The 20,378-nt window shown below is 25.3% G+C and overlaps 1 pseudogene; it reads right to left on the bottom strand.

Moving 5' to 3' along the window:
• Positions 1-15,594: 15,594 nt before the first annotated feature.
• Positions 15,595-17,930, bottom strand: LOC131180200 (probable terpene synthase 6; annotated as a pseudogene).
• Positions 17,931-20,378: the final 2,448 nt, after the last annotated feature.

Below are 20,378 nucleotides of genomic sequence, written 5' to 3'. Positions count from 1 at the left end.
AATACGGATCTAATTACACAATTTTATTGGAATCCACGACTCAATTAGTATTCTGATAACATTTTAAATTCAGATAGTGCTGGACATGAGGCGTATGCTCAACTTTGAAATGTTTGCCAAATATTTATCATTTTTCCATTGATACAATTTTAACCACTTTTAAACTTTTTTATAATCAGTAAAATATAAACGATAATTTTATTATTTGTAATAATTATATAAAAACTATATTTTAAAATAATTTTAAATATAAAAAATAAAAATTACATATATATAAATATTAACAGAACCTATTTTCTAACTGTGTCAATAAAATTCTCTCAATTCCTTTTAATTATTTTAATTATTTCAAATTTTTTATACCCTTAAGGTTCTGCATGTGTTGCGGAATATTTTTAGCGCTTGCAGCATTAAAAAAATAAATCAATAAAAAATATTTTTTTATAAAAAAATTAAATTATTTTTTTTTTTTAAATTTTAATAATCTTATTAAAATGTGAAAATACTTATGCATATGTGACATAAACAAAAACATTAAATTAATATTCTAATCAAATAACGGAAAATATTTTTATAAAAAAAATTCTTTTAGAAATTGTTTTCTCTCATTCTTGATTTTTTTTTCAATTCTCATATTTTTTACTTTTAAATACCTATTTATTTATATTTTCAACTAATATATCATTAATTTTTAATTTCTCACAACCTTTTTTTTTCTAATCCTTAAATTTATACAAAATATTAAGTGAATGCTTTTCAAGGCAAAGCGGTAAGAGGTAATAAAAAATTGAGAATACTCAATTTTCTTTTGATTCGAATTTTCAAATAATGAGAACTGACTCTGAATTTTTGCTTCTCCTGAACGAATAAAAAAATTTGACATTATAGGAACTGAATCATTACCTTGTGGAGTAACTATAAATGTTTTCCTTTTGATATCAAAACGATGACAAAAAACATGTCAATGACTCGATTATCGTAATTGAGATTGATAAATTGACTTGTCAATGTTTATGTTACTCCCATTGGGACCAGCAATATTATATAGATTCACTACATATTGTATTTTTATAGCAATTGAAACTTGTTTCATTGTTAGTTGAAATACTCTCACTTGGAAAAGAATCCATTTGAGGTTGTAGCGGAAAGGGTCTGGTCCACAATTTTATATAAAGATAGATCTTGACCTATTTTTCCTTGTCAAGAAAAATCATTTTTTAAGAATGTCATATCTCATGATTCAAATTCAGTTACCTTATCACTATCTTGTTAACTTATAAATACATGTCTTTTTGACTGTTTTAAGTATCTTATAAATATACATTTCCTTACTCTTGGATCTAATTTTCCATATTTGTGAGAAGGATGGTGAATAAAAAATAACACACCCTAAGGTTTCCAAAAAAACACTTAAGTCAGGTTTTCTAGTAGCCCATGCTCATATGGAGTTATTGTAACTGATTTGGATAGAACTCGGTTAAGGATAAATGCAATATATTCTAAATTCATATACTTAAATATTCTATGCAATAATTAATTATGCTAGCACTTATTCCTCATTAGACTTAGAATCAAAAGTTTACTATATTCACAATCATCATCTAAAATTCTAACGTACAATAAGGTTAACATAATTAATTATGTAATGAACTATGATATTAAATTATGCAAATTCAAGATTTATCAACAATATATTCAATATCTAATATTGAAATATTTTGTAAGACACACATACACATATATATGTCTTATATGCATAATTATTTACATAAAAATAACTCCATATAATTAAATTAAATTTTAATTAAATTTACTAATATTAATTTTAGTTTACCTCATATAATTTTAGAAACTCCTTTTCTAAAATATAAATGAATTGAACATTTTTAATTCTATTTCCTTATCATAGGAACATTGATTCCAAAATAATTTTGAAATTACTACAATTAATTTTAATGACAACAATTAAAACTATTTTTAATTGATTTCATCAAATTAATTTATTTGCCCCACTATTTGCCATTATTAATTTTAGAAACATTTTTCCAAAAGTAAATATTGAATTAAATAATTTAATTTAATAATTTATTTTTCAATTGCCCTCAATTAATTTTAGAAACTAATTTCTAAAATTAATATTGAATTAAACAATTTAATTCAATTAATTATTTCTCCAATTGCTCTTTAATTAATTTTAGAAACTAATTTCTAAAATTAATATAGAATTAAATAATTTAATTCTAATAACAAATAATTTACATGCCACCTTTGATTAATTCCAAAAAAACAATATTTCTAGAATTAATTAAAGACTTTAATTTAAATCTCAATTTTGGCTAGAATTAAAAATTACTTGAATTAACAATTTAATTCAAGTTCTAATTCAATTAGGATTTAAAATTATAATTTTAATTGAATCAAACAAATTAATTCATGTCCTAATTAAATTAGATTTAAATTTCAAATATGTAATTTTTTAATTAAATAGTCAAAAGAGAAAGTCAAGTGGCATTGATTGAAAATCATTGGAAGTTGTATTTTTGTTATTTTCATTAACATCCATGACAAAAGAGAATGTGGCAAAGTTGTAAATATATTGAAAACAATAGCAACTATGTTAATGGCATAACTTGTAATTTCTTTAAAAAACATAGACAATGGGCTATGCTATTTTCTTCCTCCTCCTTCCATTGAAGAACCGTGATTTGCAGGACACCCATATAACGTTGGCATAGATTTAGATGACGTCGGCATCTTCTGTTGGCAGTCATGGAGGCCATTGTCGGCTGTTGCAAAGCAACCGTCCTTCACCCATCCCCGCTGCTTCTTCCTCAATGTTTCATGCAACATGGCAGATCTGGAAATGATTTTCATATCACAAATTCCAGCTATGTAAGACGCAGTGCCATCACTAGTCGAATGTTCAGCGAGTCCAAGACCACCGACCACTAGCACGCATTTGGAATAGGCACCATAACGCGACAATACATGATCGAGTACTATTCTAGGTGTTGCTCCACGTCACTGATAAGCCTAGTACCATGTTGCCGACAAGCCTAGCCAACAGAGCATAACAATACCGACTAGATATGCGCAGCATATAGCAATTACCATCAGCATAGATGGAAATAGTCATTTACTTACAATTATTCATGAACAAAATTTCCAAATTCATTTTTCTCATTTTATAACAGAAAATTAAATTTTTTAGAATCTGAAATATTCATCAAGATTCAAAATCTCAAAATATTAAAACTCAGATCTGGAAATCATATAATAAATTTCAGAACAATTCTTGACAGAGGAAGAATTTATGGAAAAAACATAAATATTCATCCATATAAATTTGATTCTTAAATCAATAACAACAACAACAACAACAACAACAACAACAACAACAACAACAATAATAATAATAATAATAATAATAATAATAATAATAATAATAATAATAATACATGCTATATACATGTTAATTAGACTAAAAAATAAATATTTAGGGCTCTGATATCAACGAAGAAAAATTATAAAGACCCAACACATGGATTCATATATATGGATCCTAACCCATGTTCATACAAAATACCCTAAGATCTTCTTCATATTTGTATCACTAGTCTATCATATAATTATATGAACAACATGAACTATATATATATTAATTCACAATCTAAGTGTGTACCTTATTATTGCAGAAAAATAAAATACTCTAAATTATTGAGGTTGAGAATGCATTTAAAATAAGCCTAAGAACTAATTCTAAATAGTAACACTTTTTATTACTATTCTAACCAACTACCTTTTTCTTAAGAAGATTGGCTATTTATAATTTTATACGACCACCTTTGGCCAATGGACACAATTTTTCGTATGGATACAACTCTTTGTATAAATACAATTCTTTGTAGTTACACAGGTTCATTACTTTCTTTTAATATATATTTATATTTTAGAAAATAGAAAACCATGAATCTGGGTTGACACACATGGGTGATTCTTAAATCAATAACAAAAACAACAACAATAACAATAACAACAACAATAACAATAACAACAACAACAACAACAACAACAACAACAACAACAACAACAATAATAATAATAATAATACATGCTATATACATGTTTATTAGACTAAAAAATAAATATTTAAGGCTCTGATATCAACGAAGAAAAATTATAAAGACCCAACACATGGATTTATATATATGGATCCTAACCCATGTTCATACAAAATACCCTAAGATCTTCTTCAAATTTGTATCACTGGTCTATCATATAATTATATGAATAACATGAACTATATATATTAATTCACAATCTAAGTGTGTACCTTATTATTGCAGAAAAATAAAATGCTCTAAATTATTGAGGTTGAGAATACATTTAAAATAAGCCTAAGAACCAATTCTAAATAGTAACACTTTTTGTTACTATTCTAACCAACTATCTTTTTCTTAAGAAGATTGGCTATTTATAATTTTATATGACCCAATGGACACAATTTTTCGTATGGATACAACTCTTTGTATAAATACAATTCTTTGTAGTTACACAGGTTCATTACTTTATTTTAATATATATTTATATTTTAGAAAATAGAAAACCATGAATCTGGGATGACACACATGGGTAACCTGATCCATATTTCCAATAGTAAGGAAAGCCTTGCCTGGCTTCCCCATGGTTTTTTAATTTTAATTTATAGATACATAATAGATAATAAGGGTTCCTAGCTTGTACCCACTCTACCGACAATAAATAACTATGACCGAAAAATATATCTATATATAATAAGCGAAATCTTGGACTTGTTGAAATTAATTTTATTGCCATCAGCTATCACTTAATTATCAATTAAATATCCATCACAAAGCTAATATTTATTTTAATTATTACCATTCAACCTCTTACTTTATGGCCATTTACTACTACGAAATAATCTTTTTAAGGGATAATATAAAAAACTTAAGCTATCAATAATATAATAATGAGAAAATTATTGATGTGATTAAATATAAAAAATTTATTTAATCGTATTATTATTAAAACTATCAAATAAAAAGATTTACTAAGTAATTAATAAAAAAATAAATTTATAAATTAATTTAAGATATCACAATCACACAATGGAAACTCAATAATGACAAGCACTAAATGATCTTAATTTCATTTGAGCCAATCCAATTTAAGTTATTTGACTAGTATAATTCATTTTTAATTATTTAATATAAAAAAATAATTTAATTTATCTAATATATATTTTCTCCTGAGTTGTACTAAATATATTAGTTAAAATCTATTACCTGATTCTGAATAAAAATAATAATTTTTAATTAATTCATTCGGTCCTATGATCATTTAATATAAATTTCCACAAGTCAAGTCTTTTGCTCCCTCCCCAACTATTATTCTTAGGTTGTTTATTGCTCTTTCGTATTCAATAAACTTCTCTTCCTAGGCAATCAATGAACAAAATTATTTAAATAATAAATATTCAAATGCATTAAACACCACAGTAAATTAGTGCATTGATGTTGAAAAATAAAATAAATTTTATTCGTATGATTAAAAAATATAAAAATATATAATAATTGAAATTTTAAAAATTGTTACAATTAATTTATTGCCATCACCTATTATTTATTGCCATTAATCATCGCATGCAATAGTTAATTTATTGCATAAAATATTCCTTAATTATCGCAAAAAAATTTGGATAGCTAGTGATGAGTTTTGACAGCAATTAATAATGTTCCCTTCACTTAATTTTAGAACGAGCTTGTTAAACTACAGCATGGCTGAGTGAATATCATCAGCAACAAGACTCAAAGGACACAATATAATTATTGTGGACTGACTTTCATTTTATATATAAAAATTTTAAAGAAAATTAATTAAATTAAATTCTTATAAAATTCTTATTCAATCAGAGTGAATATGCTTCAGATTGGGGCGCCAAGGCATTGACTTTCAAAGAACTTGTTACATGCTTTAATTGGTTACATTTATGCTTAACAATTTACATATTTTTAAAAATTAAAAATAAATAAACACTGAAAATTAAGAAATCATTATAAAAATTTAAATATTTCTTACATATGCTATATTCATATAATATCAATTATATATGAAACCAATATTTATGGATAATACATTACATAACAGTATATTATCATTAAAAAAATTGTGATGTTAAAGGGAAATTAGTAATAAATATCATTTGATATAGACATAAAAGCTCTATAATTATTTTTTTTTTCAAAGTATAAAAAATATCATGTAATTTTGTGTTTTAACATAAAAGAGATTATAATTTAATTTCATCAATTTGATAGCATATATTTTCTTCTATTAGTAGATATGGTTTAAACCTTTAGTTACTGTTAAGCGTTGCTAACGTGACGAACACATGACACTGACATGGTAATACATATTTGCCCCATAAGCACCACGAGGGTACTATATAAATACTGCATCTGTCATGTGTCGCCACATCAATACTACATGTTTGCCATATTAGCATTATTAATAGTAACTAATTATTTGGATCATATTTTCCTGCAGAGAAAATATAATATGTTGAATTGATAAAAATTAAACAATGATTTTTGTGTATCAAAGCATGAAATCATGTAGTATTTTTTTTTTAAATAACATTCTGGGGACAAAAATATGATTACTTTTTTTTTATAAACAACTAATAAAATTATTATGAAAAAAAAAATTAAACTTTAGTATATATATACACTAACTGAGTCAAGAATCATTTTAATCAACCAAAAGTGTTTAGTTTTTCTTCTCTTTTTTTTTTTCTTTTTTCTTATGAGTTTTTTTTTTCGCCAGCGATGAGTGTTTTTGATGATTAACCTCTCATTTTTCTTTATTGCATTTTTTTCTTTTTTTAATATTTATTTTATATTTTTCTAATAATTTTGATACTACATCCTTTTGAAAAGTATTTAAATCTATTCTTAGATTTATTATTGTTGATAAATCTTGAGTTTTTGTTTCCTCTTTCATAAAGATTTATTATTTCTTCGTTATAAGGATTTGGTATTTTCTTTATTTTGAAGATTTGTTATTTTTCCACTTATGAAAATTATTTTTTAAAAAATTATTTTTAAATGAAAATACACCTCTTTTATATATGTATATATATGAAACTTGAAAATGTAAATGAATAATCTTAGCCGCCATTCGTCATAAGACATCATCATTCCCAGCCGCCATGGGTCAACCACGAAAGTTAATTGGATTATTTTGCATTGTGGAACTTAAAATAACATGGTTCTAATTTTATATTAGGACGGCTAATTACTGGAGTTTTTTTTTAAAGGAATCAGAGGAGTTACTATATTTAACTAACTTGAAACAATCCGATTGCCATACTTTGTTAGCTCTATCCTAACAATTCTTTACTTTTGTATATATTGAACACAGCTTACATTAATAATATATCAGTTTTACATTCATCAACTTCAAACACATTATTATTCGTATTCTCAGAGCAAAAAATTTCATATGATATGTCAAATTTTAGGACTCAAAAATTATGATCCACAATGTCACAACTAGCCAAATCCAAATAAATTTATGAGCTAAAAAAGATTAGACTCACAAAACTGAGCCAAAAGAAAAGGTAAAACCCTAGTAGATATGAGTCGCTACATGCAATAAGTGCAGACCTACAGCAAAGGTAAGTTAAAAAAAAAAAAATTATAAAAACTCAATACATGGATTCATATACATGGATCCTAAACCATGTTCATATAAAATACCTTAAGATCTCTACCACATTTATATCACTAGTCTACTATATAATTACATAAATAACATGAACTATATAGATTAATTCATAATTTAAGTGTATACCTTATTGTTGTTGAAAGGTAAAATGTTTCAAATTATTAAAATTGAGAATACCTTTAAAAGAAGTCTATATTAATTCACAATATAAGTTTGTATCTTATTATTGTAGAAAGATAAAATGCTTTAAATTATTGAGGTTGAGAATACATTTAAAAGAAGCCTAAGAATCAATTCTAAATAGTAACACTTTTTATTACTATTCTAACCAACTACATTTTTCTTAAGAAGATTGGCTATTTATAATTTAATATGACCATCTTTGGCTAATGGACATAATTTTTCGTATGGATGTAACTCTATATATGGATATAACTCTTTGAATAAATACAATTCTTTGTAGTTACACAGGTTCATTATTTTCTTTTAATATATATTTCTATTTAAAAAAATAGAAAACCATGAATCTGGGTTGACTCACATGAGTCACCTGAACCATATTTCCAATAGTAAGGAAGGCCTTGCCTGGCTTCCCCAAGGTTTTTTAGTTTTAATTTATAGATACATAATCGATAGTAAGGGTAAATAGCTTGCCTCCACAATTTTTTTTTTAAATATATTATATTACGATAATAACCTGAAAATAATAATATTTAATAAATTTATGAAGTTAATATTATTATGCTTTAAAAATATTTTAAAATTGAACAAAATAGCAATTATATCAATATCTATTTAAAATATTTTAAAAATAAAAAATATTAAAAATAAGTATATATATATATATAAAATAATGATGGGAAGTGATGTGAGAAAAAATAAAGCTAAAATGATATATACTTTAAGATTTATATAAATCCCTATACTATTTTGTTCTCATCATTAATTTTAGAGTAGCTAAAGAATTAAATTGCTTGCTATTTAAAATACATGCCCTTCAATATCTTTTTACTTGATTTGCTTTTTGACCTAATTATCAAATTATAATTTTAAATAGTTCATTATAAAAGAATTTAACTATATTAGCTGGGATTCAATTATTTTATAATGTTAGGCATTGGTCTTTTTACTGCTGTTATTGTTTTAATATCAAATTAACCTTTTTAAAATCTTTTTCTTTTAATTTTTCATCTTCAATAACGTATTTAATAAAATGTTTCAAAGAATTTATTCTTTTATATGCTTCTTAATTAACAATATTATTTTATAATATATAATAAGTTCTTAGTAAATAAAGCATAATCAGTCTAATATTGAACCGATTACACTGTAAAATTTTCTTAATTTAAAATATATACACCGGAAACCTGGGTGGTGGCCATGGCTACCTAAAACTAAGTGGTGATTTATTTATATGAAAATTATTAAATTTATAGTTTAAATAATTTTTTAAATTAATTGTTTGTATATTTGTAAAAACTTTTATTTTTTTATAGATAAATATTAATTATTGTTTAATAAAAATACAATTTTAATATTTTTATAAATTATAATAATTATGATAATTTAAATTTTGGCCCTCTATATTTAACCCTGTATTCGCTCATGCATGCAGTATAAATGATATAAATTTGAGTGCAATTAAATTGCACTTGAAAAAGATCAATAATAAACAATAAAAAAATGATATATATATATATATATATATATATTACTTAGGCCATTTTAGTAGAGATAATCTTAAATTATTATTATTATTATTATTATTATTATTATTGAACATCTAATAATATCTTCTATTACGTTTGTGAATTAGAAACTTTTAAAATAAACAAAAATCTTTAGGATAATATATTACTTAGCATGACAGAAATTTTATTTTTAGTATAATTAGGTTCAACTGAGATTCGAACTCAAAATCTCATAATTTTAAGGATCATTTTAGTATCATTAAATAACAAGACATAAATTTTAGCTCAATTGTTTGGATAGAAACCAAATAATCCCATAAGCAAGCCAATTTTCCAGCTCATGAAATTTCATTCCGGACCACTCTTGCACCAAAACTTCAAATTCCAACTTAAATCTAAAATAAATGTAACAAATCAACTAACAATACCTATATTAATAAAAAGCATTTAAATGAAAGGTATAAATGGCAAAACTTTTAGAAAAGAGAGGTGGATGGCTGTCCTTGATTTTCTACTTCAGAAAGCTAGCATATGTTGTAATTGGTCACCCACCGTCACGCTCGCTTGAAGATTTCGTCGGCTTTATTCTTAATATATTCTATTAATTGCTTTTATTTCTGTTTCAACATTTTATACAATAAAAATTTTATTGTAATTATTAATTTTGGTGAATCTTACATGGGTTCCATCACTAAAAAAGCAATCAGTTTTGTAATTAATTATTGCAACTGACTGAAATCGATTGTTATTAGCAACCAAATTTGTAATCGATTTGTAAATCAGTTATTAAATATTTTGCTTCAAAAATTTCCGCCTAATTTTTTTCTTACTTTTTTGATCTGGAATCGATTTGCGAATCGATTTTTAACAGTAACTGATATTTCCCCTAAAAAATTCTTGCTCAATTTTTTATTTTTTGATTTCCAATTGATTTGTGAATCTATTATTAATAGTAACTGATTTTTGTAACAGATTAAAATCAGTTGCTAAATAGCAACCAATTTTTTTCCTCTAAAAAATTTCACCTAATTTTTATTTTTTTTTTTTATTTGTAACCGATTTTACAGTCAATTTTTCTTCAAAAAATTCCGCTAATTTTTATATTTTATTTTGAATTATAACCGATTTACAAATTCATTGCTAACAATAATTGATTTCTACAACTGATTGAAATCGGTTGCTATTAGTAATTGATTTTGCAACCAATTGCGAATCGGTTACAAAATTTTCTCCTCAAAAATTCCTGCCTAATTTTTAAATGAAATTAATAACTGACAATCAGTTGTTAAAATCAATTGCTGATTTGCCTATATAAATTATTACTCATTTTCTTTCCTCACTTCTAATTTTTTCTCTCTTTCTTCTCTTCTTTCATTTTCTTCATCATCTTTTTCATTTTCATCTATTTTATTCATTATCTTTTCTTTTCTTTTCTAACATATTTTCTTCATCATTTTTCTTTTTCATCTATTTTCTTCTTCATCTTTTTCTTTCTCACATATTTTATTATTCATCATTTTTATTTCTCATTTATTTTTTTCTTCATCATTTTTTTTCTCATCTGTTTTTTTCATTATCTTTTTCTTTATCATCTATTTTCTCCATCATTTTTTTTCTTATCTATTTTCTTCATTGTTTTTTCTCATCTTTTTTCTTCTTCATCTTCTTTTTCTTTCTCATTTTCTATTTATTTTTTTGGCATAAAATAAAAATTTTTGTACAAATATATTTTTGTTAGTAAATTATTTGTATTATTAATTTTTAGTAATTTTTTTATAATATATATATATAGTAATTTCTTTTAGTAATTTGTCTTATAAATATTTTTTATATTTAATTTTTTGTTAATACTTTTATAATAGTTATTATTAGTAATTTTTTATAATATTTCTATATTGATTTTAGTACTAATTTTCATTAATAATTTATTATTTTAGTAATTTTTCAAAAATTTATTTATTTGAATTTTTTATTTCTTTTCTTTTAATTTATTTTTTTATAATTTTTTTAAAATTATAATTTTATAGTTTTTAAAAAATTATAATTTAAATTTAATGCTTTTTAATTAACATAAAAAATCCAAATCATATTTTATCATATTATATATAACTGAAATATTTTTTATCACCAGAATTATTTTTAAAATTTTAATTTAGCTAGAAAATGTTTTTGATTTATTGCTAATCCGATGAGTTTAATAATATTAAAATAAATATTTATATTTAGATTCATATATTTATTAATATATACTTTAATTAATTTAATATCAATATCAATATAAATATTTGATCTAATGATTATTAAACTTGTTTTCACATGAGCTCAAGCCTATATTAATTAGATACATTTTTGCCAAATGAGTTATGTGTCTTTATTTCTTGAATTAAGTTGGACTAGACAATATGTCACGACCCAACTTATGGGTCGGACTGGCACTAGGACATGTGCCAGTCTTAGGCCCCCAAGGCCTGTAGTAAGCCTATCTATTCCTTAACCCAATCCTAAGACCCATATTAAGCCTAATTTCAAGAAATCAATCGGACAGAGTCTGGCATAATATGGACTATCCAACAGAGAGTTTTTGACTCACCCGACCTGTAAGCATAATATATATAACAATTTGGAGAGCTCAGCTCACCCTCTACATACTCATCCTGTCATAAAATCAAATGGGAGCTTAGCTCCCTCATCCAATCCAATCTTACATGCATTTAATAGATTTACAGATCTAACATCGCATTATATTACAGACCCAAATCAAATAAAATACTTCTAATACATGCGGAGTTCTAAAATTTAGTAAAGTTATACAAAACATAACAGATATTACTAAATGACCTGTGAAGGAGAGAGGCAGGCTAGAACTTAACAAGAAATCTCTTGTATTCTGAAAAAATAAGGTGAACAGGAGTGAACATTTGACTCAGAAAGTAAAATAATGATTTTAAGTATAATTTTTATAGCTATCTAAAGCTAATGCATTCTAAAAAGTGGAATGCAATACCTTTGTAGTTTTCATACAATTCACATCGTAAACAACAACAAAAAGGTAATTTGGAGCACTTTGGAGCACTCACACACCCATATAATATTCAAACAGTACATATATGAGATTAGTCTCCTATACTGCTCTCTTAATCCAACCTCTGCCAGCGAGTACATCTCAAGCCGGAGTTTCTCTTAATAGACCAAAGGCGGGGGCCAGCGAGATTATCTCAAGCCATGCAGAAAATCCGGCTGAGTTTCCCCTATATCTAGGACATACTCAATCTGTAAAATGGCTTAAAAATACACTTCTATATCCACAAGTCACATAACCATTTCTCAATCACATCACATGGCCCCTCCTGGGCCCATCCAAATAGAAAACAACCACAATTTTGAAAAAATTATAATTTAGTCCCTACAACTAACCCTTTTTGCAAAAACTATCAAAATGAGTTCTAAAAATTCTAAAATTTTGCTCCGCAGTCCTTAGCAATATTACTAAGCTAATACAAAAGAAATTATAATTTTCTAACTATCCACGAATATTTTATGGAATTTTACTCTAAAAACAGCACTATAAAATTTAATAAACTTGGATTTCGGGTTTACCTATGCCAATTTTGGTACTTGGAACACGTCCGGGGCATCTGAAAATGGTGGGGTAGTCTATAAATTTGACCCAGTTCCGAAGTGATTCCGGCAGCTTATCTGCTCAGCTTGAAATTATAGATCCGAACGACAGTCGAATTGCCACGAAATGAAAGTACCTATGCAAAGTCTACAACACCAGGGGTTAGACTAAAATATTTATACTTACATATAAATAATTATTTGAAAATTAGGGGTGTTACATAATATAACTCATATACTTATTGCTTAGATAAATTGAAACTATATTATATTATTAGTGGCAGTGGCGAATTGAAAGCATAAAACGAGGGGTCAATTGGTCTCCTTTTTTTAAAAAATATTCTTTCTACGTGTGTGTGTATATATTTATTGACTCTCATAAATTTAGTCATTGAACTCTTTTTTTTATTAAATTTAAAATTAATTGAGATAAAAAAAATATTTTGTGCATTTAAAAGTTTATTTACTTATAAAATTTAATTGTAATTTATTTTAATAATTAACTTTATCAAGACAAAATAATATATTTGTATATGTGATAAATTAATAAATGACATTAGTTAATATTTTTAATAATATTTTATTATTCATTTTTTATATATTATACCAAAAAAAATTTCTACATATATCCTGATCAGTAGCATTCAATACCTTGTATAATTAAGGTTATACAACCGCTTCATTTAATTTCAAATCGAATGAATAAAAAATAATAAAAAAAGTTAAATAAATAATATTGAATTAACAAATCAATTCAATTTTGATTTATTTGTTGATTTGGACTTATTTTATTGAGTTTTTTTTTTATTTTTATTCTTTGAATATTCTATAAATTTCATAAATTGCGCATAATATTGCATAATTCTATAAAATAAGCAAAAATGGATTATAAATTAAAAAAAAAAATCATAAAGTTCAATGGATTTTCGATCAGGTATAATTTGTTTTTTCGTTCTGCTTGTTTGGATTTTCGATTGGAGCATCAGTTCGAGCCTCAACCAACCATATATTCTACTGAAACTTTTGAAACATAGGGGATATGGTTCGATCTCAGGAGCTTGTTTTGCACTTACACCACTTAGACTTTGGGCTCCTGGTTCTCCATCCTTTGCTTTTGTTATATCTTCCAAAGCTTCCAGTTTTTCCTTGTTAATCACTTTGCTCATGGGTCTATTTTGTTACTGCTTGCTTGTTATGTTTGTTCTGCTGTGTTTTGGACATTATTATATATTATTAAAAGAGGTGATACTTTTATTCTGATTCATTAGGTTGAAAACACCTGTGAAATATTAAAAGAAAAAAGTGATATTTTTATTGTACTTAAGAACAATAAAGTGCCCTTTTACCCTTCTAACTTCTTTTTTAACAAGAGTTTACAGAATTTGAACAATAAGGTACTTAAGAACAATAACTTCTTTTTTAAACTTCTATTTCCATCAATAATTAACAACTTGAAATGTTTTTTTATTTTATTTTATTTTATTTTATTTTAAAAGAAAGCAGGAACAGAAAAGCTGCATACTTGCCCGGCCCATTAAACGGAGAGGTACAAAATGATCATTTTGTTTTTAAATAATTTCTTTTATTTTTCTACTAACACTGGAGACTTGAAATTTAAAAAAAAAAATCACATTTTAAGATTAATTTATTTAAAAAGAAATATATACTAAAAGGTGTGAAAAGAAATCTATTTTGTATATGAATCAAATATATTTTTTTTAATTCATCATAATATAGTTAGGTGATTATGATAGCAATAACTATTGAATGGTGATGATGTGACCATGGCAATAATTTATTGTGTAATAGTATTGTTTGCTGTCAAAAGGTGATAATGATGATAAAATATAGTGGTAGTAACAATAATGAAAGAAAAAAAATTTTATCAAATAATCATAATTATATGTATTTTTATAAATTATGATTGTTATATTAATTAAAATGTAATTAATTATATAATATAATTATTATTTCATTACATAATTTTTTTTATAATTAAATAAATTAACGTAACGTATAATGTGATTGCCATTTAATATAATCTAGAAAATTGAGTTATTTTTATTTTAATTTTGAAACACATTATCTCTCTGTCAATTTTTTTTAATCTATCATTTATTATGAAAAATTATCAAAGCTTATTTATTGTGAAACTTACTTTTATTATTATTATTTTTTAATAATATAAATTCATAGAGATATCAATCCACCTTCCAATTCAAAAATTCACTCGTTATTAGAATCATATATATTTATGGACAAATTATTGAGTGTGACTGAAATACAAAATTAGTTCCTAAAAAAGATATGCACAACATTTTTTTATTTTATTATAGGAGGAATTCATTCACCACAAGCATATAAATTACAGTAAGAAAGAGATACACATAATTATTTTCCGCCAAGAAATTTCATCTTCTTGGACTGAGACAAGGCAGATTTATTTTATTATTGTGCCTACTAATGCACTTTCTATATATAGCACCTATATAAGAAGGAAACAAAAGCAAGAAACAACATAGAAAGCACACATGTCTCAGTCTTCAGGTATTGGTTCCACGAACATTAAGGTGACATGGTCCTTCAAGCTTGAGGCGATAGTGTATCCATCATCGTACTGGAAAACAACTTCCATCATACGAGCAAGGTTTACTATGCTTGTGATAAGAGGCATTGGGACAGCAGTTGGCCTCATGGACTCCTCATTCATATCCTTCCATGCATTGTCACACATCTTTCGAAGCTCTTCCATCGCCTTCTCTTTTGAGACACCATATTCTTTCATGTAGCAATTTCCAGCTAAACAGTGTCCTTCCTTTTCTTCATCTTTGCTGGCCACCATGACATTTAGTAAACGGCCAAAGAATTTGGAAGCTTCAACAAGTTTTGGGTTAGTTTCTAGCCATTTAAACTCCTTAACCCCTGCAAGTTTTTCCACTCCAAGGAAGACTACTGGCGGAAGTAGGGAAAAACAGGATGAGATTAATGCATTATGCATGTACTCATTGAATGGTCGCAAATGGCCATCATAAAACCACTGTGCCTCCACAAGATAAGATCTCACCACTTCATTGTACTAATCCATGCATATATTTAACAAGAAAAAGAAAAAGGAAATGAAAATCAGTTCGTATTCGTTGATTAATTAATTGTATATTGATAGCAAAAATCATGGCGCTAGATATAGTTCTTACTCTCTCCTTTGTATAATTGATACAATAGGATCTTCCTTCATTGCCTTCGTCATCCCCCAATTCCTCAAAAAAATCTAAGACCGCCTTGTAAAGAATCTTCAGATAATCTGCAGGTAGCTGATCAGAGTTGCCCCTGGGAATTGTGAAATGGAAATGAGAGACAATATGATTCAGAGGAGGAATTTGATACACATAATGAATAATACAAGAGGTTAATAATTAGGTGGCAAGGATGTGAAACCTCTCCAGTGCATCTGTAAAGCATTGTAGTTCTTGAAGTGTACCATACGAATCGTATGTATCATCTACCAATGCCAGTATCTGAATACACTTTGTTAAAAGAATGCGAGAAAGAGCGAAGTTAGGCTCAAATTGAACTCCAGCTGATTGGAAAAATCCCTCGGCAATTCTGTCTCTCACATAAGGGAGACCCTTTGCAAGATCCAATTCTTTCCACCACCTGATCAAACACACAATTAAATAACAATATCAAATGTAAATATCATATACACATAAAAAAATATCTCCCTCTGATCTCTCAAACAAAGTGGACCTGGAGACAACACCTAGCTCTTGTTTGTGCAGTAACTGCACTCGATTATAATCTAACTTGGCAAACTTGAGTAAAGTTTCATTGTGAGACTCCTCTTCTTCGTAGAAATCGATGAATTTCCTAGCCTCTACTCGTGGCAGGCCTCTGTGAAAAGGCATGCTTAAGGCATCATTTATGTGTTTTGCGAGATGTGGGCTTGATTGCATAGCCAGAGACTCCAAGAGTGGCCTTGCAAAAGCAATTGCTTCATCTAGAATATCTTCTCCACGCATACTCACAAAGCTCGCTTCGTAAAGGCTAAGAATTCCTTTTACGTCATTGGATATGGCTTTATTGAACTTCCCATCGCTGTCCTTGAATTTCTTGAACACATCTGATTCACAAATCACAATACCACCCACTTCATACAAGCATCTTTATTAATTAGTAGGTCACATTATTTCTTGCGTCTTTCCTTTTGACAATTGACCTTTATTAAGCAATAATATATATTTATATATGGAGAGATTTTTCTTGCCTAAATGGACCTAAGTTGTAAGATGTATTATAAAACATATAAAATACAATAAATTTTCATCATAAGTAGCCATTTACTGCAAGATATTTTGTATCCATGCTGTCTTAAAACTCGAAACAAAAGCGCGACATTATAGAGATCATAGTCATCGTTAATATCATCGTGGACGACATTAAAAATGTGATTCAGTTGTTCTTCAATTTCATTTTCAAAATGATATGATATACCAAGACGACATAATAAATTGATAAACTCAATATTCTTGATCAAATCTTTCTAGGAAGACATTAGCATGTCCTTGACCTTTTCTTTTAGCACCTCCACCTTTTTAGTATATGATTCAATTTCCTGCATTAAGGTTGAGAAATATACTTTTCGAGTCAATCAGCTGTAATTATAATTAATTATAATTTCGATTATCAAGAATTACAAGTTATCTATATTACATGTAATTAAACAGAAAAAGAAAAGTTTGAATGTTGGCTTACGGAGTTAAACAGAGGAAGTGAAGCAAAGTCACAGCCCCACACGGTAGGAGGGAAGTAAGCCAATGGACGAGAAATCTCTTGCTCCATGTTGCTTGCCAAATGCTCTACTTGCGCTGCCATTTCTTTGAGAATTTGAAGACAAGGCCTGCTTATGGTCGTTATAAGGATCAAAACATGGCCATTTATAGAAAAGCATTCTCATTGAACAGCCAATGATATTTTATTTTCATTTTTTAAAAATGAAATTTAGACATTGACTTAGCAACGTAGTTAAATCCTGTCAATAATTATAGTTAAATCACATGTACCCATAACTATAGCAAATAATTGGGCGAATGATTTGTTAATCACGTTATGTATAGGTTCAACTATAGGTTAAAATGGGTAATTTGTTACTAAAAAATTTCTAAATTTTAATTTTATTTAACAAAAAATCTCTCTAATCTGTAGATTTTTATATTAAAGAATTCCTCTAAATTACAGTATAATATTTACAAATGCAATATTAACATTTTTCGATAAAAGGTATTAGTATTTTTGTGATAAGTTTAGATTGTGGTTAAAACGAAAAATATTTTTTTGAGTGTGATAAAAAATGAGATAAAAGATAATTTTATTACTTTTTAATATTAAAATTTACTATAGTAAGTTGGAAAGATTTTTATAAAATAGAATTAAAATTTAAAATTTTTTAATAATAAATTAAAATTAAATAATGAAAGTGAAAACCGGCAAAATTTAACGTCCAATTATAAAAATTCAAGCTTGAGTAGAAAAAAAAAAAAAATTCAAAACAAGCAAGCAATTCCCTTATAGTAGGTTTATTATGGTCGTATTATTTTGAGTTGCACAAATTAATATTACTATTTCGTAGTTCAGATTTGATGGCCTTCTATTAAAAAGAAATTATCATATTCTTATCTTACTAATTAAATGATAATTTATTTTTTTTTACATAAAATAAGAATGATATTTCATTAATTGAAAATAAAGTCAAAAATAAAATATAAATTAATATATTATATTTTAACATAAATATTATTAAACATTTATATAAAAAAATAATATAAAAATTTTGAAAGATTCAATAATATTAATAGAGCATATAAATTAGCTAACAGACAGATTGTATGCTCTATTCTTTGGCTATTTTTTTTTTTACTTTTTTAAATAACATTTAAATTTAAATTTTTTGTTTAAGGTATATTTTATTTAGTTGTTGTCTGGTGATTATAATTTTTTAAAATAATTTTTATTTATTTATCATATTATATAGATTATGTATTATATAACTATTCCTGGTTGCCACCACCACCAGATGAGGACACCTGCAGATGACCGCCACCACCGGTGAAGGAACATAATGATTTTAATTTGGCGACTTGCGTCCCCTAATAATAATAATATAAATACACTGCCTTGTCTTCCACTTGCATGTGGTACTGACCATTTATTATAAATATTTTATAATAGATAAAAATAATACAAAATAGTAAATTATAAAAATTATTTATTAATTTATGGAGAATTATAATAAAATTTCTACAATAAATATAAGTAATATAAAATCATAGTTTTAATTATCATATAACTTCATAATATAAATTATACTATTTAAAAAATAAAAATCAGTAACATCAAAGTTTTATGTCAATTTCTTATATAGATTTTATAAATTTAAAGAAAAAATATATAAATCCAAAATAACTAATTATATGACATAATAGCATAAAATAAAAAAAAAATAATTATTAAAATTAAAAATATATGAAAATTAGAGTTTTGTAAAATAATAAAATAAATATATCATATAAAAATAAATATATATTTAAGTTGATCAATTCAAAATTTGTATGAGAATTGAGATAAATAATTTTATTTACTTGTACTTGTGTAAATAAAATGATTTCTAATTAGAATGAAATAAATGACAAAAAGCAAAATGAGACGAAGCTAAAATATATATATATATATATATATATATATATATCTAAGAAATCATTAAAAGAAAATAAAATAAAAATCTCATCTAATTTTAAACTATGTAATAAAAAATTATTAAATTAATTTTTATTTATTTTTCATAAAATAACAACTACAAATAAAAAATTTTAAATAATTAAATTTTAATTAAACTTTTATATTTATTTAATCACAACCAAATCATGTTAATGTTTCAATTAAATAATAAAGTATAAATTATTAGAGATTAATATAAAATTTAAGCGATCAATTAATAAAAAATAAAAATATATGGCACCTATTTAATATATTTTTTTCTAAATATTTATAAAAATTAAAACATATTTGTAAAAATTAATTAATAAAAAATAATTTTATTATATATTAAAATAATTTTAAAATTATTTGAGAGGTTAAAATCATCTATAATCTCATTATCTCTTAAAAATTTTAAAATATAATCATTTTATATATAATGACTATATTATAATTATTAATTATGATAAAGATTTATTATAAGAATAAATATTATGTGAATTTCATTATGATTGGTGATTAAAATATATTTATTATAAAAAATTATCTTTTGCCTTCGCCCCAATGGCA

This window comes from Hevea brasiliensis, chromosome 5, assembly GCF_030052815.1.
Source record: "Hevea brasiliensis isolate MT/VB/25A 57/8 chromosome 5, ASM3005281v1, whole genome shotgun sequence".
Classification (NCBI taxonomy): domain Eukaryota; kingdom Viridiplantae; phylum Streptophyta; class Magnoliopsida; order Malpighiales; family Euphorbiaceae; genus Hevea; species Hevea brasiliensis.
Note: the sequence above shows the minus strand (reverse complement) of the source record. Positions and strands in the feature narration are given on the sequence as shown.